The sequence below is a fragment of the Tamandua tetradactyla genome, chromosome 13, assembly GCF_023851605.1.
Source record: "Tamandua tetradactyla isolate mTamTet1 chromosome 13, mTamTet1.pri, whole genome shotgun sequence".
Lineage (NCBI taxonomy): Eukaryota > Metazoa > Chordata > Mammalia > Pilosa > Myrmecophagidae > Tamandua > Tamandua tetradactyla.
The window spans coordinates 73,447,342-73,453,490 of NC_135339.1; the positions used below are offsets into that span (position 1 = coordinate 73,447,342).

Genomic DNA, 6,149 nt, shown 5'->3' on the forward strand with positions numbered 1-6,149 from the left:
GCTCACAACCATAGAAGTGTTTCTAGCTTCTGTTATAGAGAGAACCATGGGGGAAAAAACATTAACAAGCAAAGGAAAAAAATAATCTTGAAATAGATTGGGGTTCAGAGAACATTCCTTTGATCCCATCATTGGTTTATGGTTTGGGAGAAGTAGCCTTTCAGGGTTGAGGTTGTAGATGTCCAGAGATAGTAAGAGTAGCTGCATAAACCATTTTTTGAGCCAACTGCTTTAGGATCATCCTTATGAGATTATTCAGGAAAGCACCCATTATGTTCTTCTGCTCAGGAACCTTCAATGACTCCACAGTACCCATAGGTGAAGTTGAGAATTTGGATCCCACCACAATTTTGTGTCAGCTTATTTTTTCCAGTCTTGTAATCTGGGATTGTGCCATGAAGATTATCAACCTCAGTCTAAGGATACATCTCCTAAAAAGTAGCTTAGAGGATTTTGTTTCATGTAACAGTTACCTACATGCTAGCAACCCCTGTGCTAGCTTGGGTGTGATGCTCTTCCTCACTGACAGTCCACTGCCTCATCTGTAAAATGGGAATAACAGTAGGAGCTAACTCATAAGATCATTATAAGCAATGAATGTGCGTAGACAAATGTCTCAGTTTGCCCGAGACTAAGGGCTTCCTGGGACATAGGATGCCCAGTGCTAAAACCAAGAAATTTCCACACAAATCAGGATGAGCTGGTCACCCTATGTGACATATTGTAACTGAAGCATTTAACACTGCACTTGACATGTAATAAATATGCCAATAATGATCATTATTATGCTATATATTTTTTTATTTTTATTTTTTTTATCAGGGGAGAGCGTGAACACAGTCCCCCACTACCACAAATTATGCAGTCGAGTTTCCCACATTTGGGGAAATCGCAGGGGTCAGCACATCCGGAGTGCAATGGATAAGCCTCGCCCTGGGAAAACCACCTTCGTGATCATGGTATCTCCCCTGCCAGGTAAGTATGTATGCTATATATTTTATGTCCTCTTTCCTAAAAGTGCCTTGCATTTCTTCCCTCGAAGTCTTTGGCCACCTCCTCATCCCTCCCACGCCATTGACCACCCCTGGAATCTCTTACACTTTCTCCTTTGCTTATCAGAATGCCTTTTGCCTTGATTGAATACTTGTGTAAGCAGGTCCCACCTTAATCAAACTGCATTTCCTGCAACTGTTGACAGAGGATGTGCCGCATGATACAGGGTGCCCCGTGCATGGTTGTTGGTATAGTAACTAATGTCCATTTTCCACCTGAGGAAAAGATCACATCTGCAACTTCATCACATGCACAGAAAACACACTTGCCCTACAGGAATTTACTGCCTAAGAAGCAAACTCCTGCCACAGAGGGAAGATCTAATGCCAAAAGTATTGAGTAACAGGCTTGAAGTACTATGTCTTCACTTGGACAATTACCATTGAGTTATTTCAATATTTCCTCAACTATTCCACCTAAAATGGATAGATCTTTCAGAAAAATCAGATTTCTTTATAATTCCTCAGAAAAATAGCTCAGGACTTTTTGTTGGTGTCACCAACAGAAACCCTGATGCTGCAGGGCCATGCATTTGCAGTTGGTGGAATGTTTTAAAAGTTATTTTAGGGTGAGATTGTATTTCATTATTTCATTTGTGTAAATAGAATGCTTAATTACCAACACAAAGAAACCATTCTCTGAGAACTATATTGCTTTTTAACAAAAGACTTGTGAAATGGATTTGAGTTTCAAAAGAGAACAGAAGATATTGAAGACATGTATCTTTAAACCATAACTACACAGTTCAAAATCATGTAGGAAACATAATTTTGCAGATTCTATTTACTTGTTATTGGAGGAAAGACAGAATATTAATCCTATAAATTTAAAAGTGTCTGGATTTGTTTTATTGGTTTGTTTTGTTTTCAAAATTAGACTTACAATGTGATACTTCAGATGTGGAAGTTGTACGCCTCATTCCATAGTCTCAACTGGCAATTGCTTGGAGGCATAAACCCACTTTTAGAGTAACAGACTCAGAAAAGTTTAAAAGCAAACAGTACTTTTATTTTGTTTCTGTTTTTCTGCCCACTGCAATTGGAACCCTGTAGAATGATGATTATTCAATTTTTCAGAATCATGCTTATTATATTTTCCATCTCATTCCAGAGTTCATTGAATCTGGGAGCAAACCATAATATGTAGATGAAATTACTATTGTTTTTTCCTATTAATGCAAGCATATGTTATTTCCCCTGTTCCAATTCTAAAAATAAGTTTTGCTTTAATAGAATCTTTAAATCTGACTCCAGAATGACTGACAGGCTCAGAATGCAATTTAGAGTCATCACAATTCACTCTGACAGGCCTCAGGAAAGGAAAGTTTAGGGTCAAGAGCTGTCTCTGGCTCACTAGGGTGAAATGACTGAGCCAAACAGGCTATAAGAATTCTTTGATACCATACCCTTTCCCTCAGCAGGTATAGAGCCACAGCCTCAGGACCCTGAAATCTTGATTAATGAGTCTGCAATTAATCATCAGCCACAGAAAGTCTTTAAACCAACAGAGCCATCTATGATCTGGAGCCTGTCTAAGCCCCTCACCCCACCCATATTCTATTTCAAGGCAAAGAGGAAAATCACAAGCAAATCACATAAGACAAAAGAACCTCCCCCAACACATATTTTTTTCTTTTCCATAATGGATAGTTACTCAACAATGCATATAATTATTTTCAGACTAAAGGAATGAACTTTCTTTTATTTACTATTTATTAGAGAAGTTGTGGGCTTATGGAACAATTTTGCATAAAATACCATTTCCTATATACCACCCTATTATTAACATCGTGCCTCAGTGTGGTGCATTTATTACAATTGGTAAGAGCACATTCTCATAATCCTACTATTAACTATAGTCTGTTGTTTAAGTTAGGGTTCAAAGTGTGTGTTGCGCAGTACCATAGATTTTTAAAAAAAAATTGTAATAGTTTAATATATATAATCTAATGTTCCCCTGTTGAATCACATTTAAATATATAATTCAAGGCTGTTAATTATAGCCACAATGTTGTGCCCGCATGTTTTTGTTTTTTTTTTTAAACTTGTATTATATAGCCTGAATTCATTAGGCATTTGGTATAATTGACATGTTTTTCATGTAATGTATAGCAGAATTGAGTTTTTGACTGATGGCCAAAAGGTGTTACAGAATAGTGACTAAGAATATGGGCTTTAGAGTTGAATGAACTTGGTTTAAAACCAGGTTCTGACTTATTCACTGCTGGTGGGAATGTAAAATGGTACAGCCGTTGTGGAAGACGGTCTGTTGGTTCCTCAGGAAACTAAGTATAGAGTAACCTTATGACCTGGCAATCCGACTACTCAGGATACACCCAGCAGATCTGAAAGCAGGGACATGGACAGACATCCACACACAGATATTCATAGCAGCATTATTCACAATTGCCAAAAGGTAGAAGCAACCCAGTGTCCTCAACAAATGAATGGATAAACAAGATGTGATATACACATACGATGGAATATTATTTGGCAGTAAAAAGGAATGAATTCCTGAAGCATATGACAACCTGAATGAACCTTCAGGACATTCTGTTAAGTGAAATAAGTCAGACACAAAAGGACAAATATTGAATGATCTTACTGATATGAACTAATTATATTTTATGTTTGTGAACTCACAAACATTAAATATAGAATATTGGTTAGCAGGATATAGAATAAAGCTAGAGAGTGGGGAGTGGTGCTTAATATTTGAAGAATATTAAACTAGGGTGAACTTAAACATTTGGAAATAGAGGTGATGGTAGCACATTATTGTGAGAATAATTAACAGTGATGAATGGTGTGTGAGCATAGTAGAAAGGAGAAGTTTAGAGTCATGTATGCCACCAGAAGGAAAGTTGGAGGTTAAAACATAGGAATGTACAACACAGTGAATTTTGTAGTGGACGATGTCTATGATTAACTGTACAAATATTAAAAAGTTCTTTTATGAACTAGAACAAATGTATGCAACTATTGCAAGGAGTTAATAATAGAGGGGTATATGTGGAAAAAGGTACCTATTTCAAACTATGAACTATAGTTAGCAGTAATATTTTAATACTCTTTCATCAACAGTAACAAATGTACCACACCAATGCTATGGACCAATAATAGAGGGGATAAGGGATATGGAAGGATTTTTAAAAATTTTATTTCTTTTCTCGAGTAATGAAAATGTTCTAAAATTGAGCATGGGGATGTATGCACAACTATGTGATGATACTGTGAGCCAGTGATCATATACTTTGGATGGTTTGTATGGTGTGTAAATATATCTCAATGAAATTGCTTTTAAATGAAAAACAGGTTCTGCCACGTATCAGCTCAGTGATCTTGGGTCAGTCACATGGACATTCAACAAGTGGACCTCTAAGGTTGGTGCAGCCACTGTGGAAGATAGTTTGATAGTTCCTCAGAAAGGTAAGAATAGAACTCCATAGGACCCAGCAATCCCACTACTTGGTATATACACCAAAGATTTGAGAGCAGGGACTTGAATAGATATTTGCACACCAGTGCTCATAGTGGCATTATTCACAATTGCCAAAAGATGGAAGCCACCCAAGTCATCAGCCACATGTCTAAAATGTAGTATATACATGCAATGAAATATTATTCAGTCATAAAAAGGGAAGAAATCCTGATACATGTGACAATGTGGATGAACCATGAAGACGTCATGTTGAGTGAAATAAGCCAGATTCAAAAGGACAGATATCGTATGCTCTCACTGATTGGAAACAATTAGAATACTCTTAGAGTCAAAATCTAGAATATAGATTAGCAGGGGACTGGGTGGGAGGGGAGAATGGGAAGTTAAGGCTTAAAATACATAGGGCTCCTATTTGGGATGATGGAAATATTTTGGTAACGAATGGTGGTGATGGTAGCATAACTTTGTGAATGTAATTAACAACACTGAAATATATATCTGAATGTGATTAAAAAGGGAGTTGTATACATGGTAACAGAATGAATTAAAAAAAAAATCCCATGGAGCTATATTACATAAACAGCGAATCCAGAGTTGTACTGTGGACTATAGTTAATTATACAATTATAAAATTGTGCTAGCATCAATCGTAACAAATGTTCCACAGCAGTGACAGGTGTTAATAATGGGGTGGTATACGGGAATCCTGTATGGTGCACAATGTCTCAAATAATGGGGAGAAAAAAATTCTCACGGTAACCCAGAGAAGTGGCTACCATTGTTCTCCCCATTTTACAGACACGACAACCCAGCTAAGAGGTGAAGTAACTTGCCCAAGGCAGGTAAGTAACTTACAGGGCAGGTAAGTGCCAGTGTTGCCTCTTACTGTTTTAACTACAGTTAAAAAGCTTTCAGTTAACCTGAGCTTCCATGTTTTATGAATTCTAGTTGAGGAAGTACCGCAGTATTCCAGAGGCTGAAGAACGCAATGCCCAGCACAAGTCATATCAAAAAAGGATGTTTTAAATCCAGAGCTAGGAAGTAAGGCAGTAGGAGACCTGCACCAAGTTCTCTGAAACCTGGGAGCTCTAGGCCTTGACCTAAAATGAGGTACACAGGGTATCTAGAAACAGCCTGGTATCATGGATCAGTACTAACCTGCTCCCAAACAGTGGGCCCGAGGACGTCCTGTGTAGCCGGCAGATTTGCATTAGAAACCCCACCCTGAGAGTAAAGGGAGGCTGACCCTGAGAGAAGTCCACATCCTTTCTGTCCAGAGGCCAGAGCTGTAATGATAGCAGCAAGTAAAGCTTTCTAGGAACAGAGCTGGCTGAGCTGATTGCAGAAATTCAGCTCTGCGTCAAGGGCAGAGCATATGATGGCTGACAAATGAGCAACCTGACCAGAAGAGGGAAGAGAAAAGACCACTCCACAAGCATAGAATGGGCAACGGAACATTGTCCAGCCTCGTCCTTCTGAGGCAGGGCTGTTGAGCAGAGCAGTGAGGTTTGTGCCTGGTGCTGGCTGGTGGGTGAGTAGGGGCTGGTCTCTAGCCCTTGCTTGGGCTTTTAAAAAAAATATATTTTTATAAACAAATCTTCACATGCATACAGTCCGTACATGGCATATAATCAGTGGCTCAGAATATCATCACA

At 38.4% G+C, this 6,149-nt stretch overlaps 1 non-coding gene across 1 annotated transcript; it reads right to left on the bottom strand.

The window, feature by feature from the left end:
* Positions 1-819: 819 nt before the first annotated feature.
* Positions 820-983, bottom strand: LOC143654710 (U1 spliceosomal RNA). Its single transcript, XR_013161902.1, has one exon. It is a non-coding gene; the product is annotated as a U1 spliceosomal RNA (small nuclear RNA).
* Between the last annotated feature and the right edge of the window lie 5,166 nt (positions 984-6,149).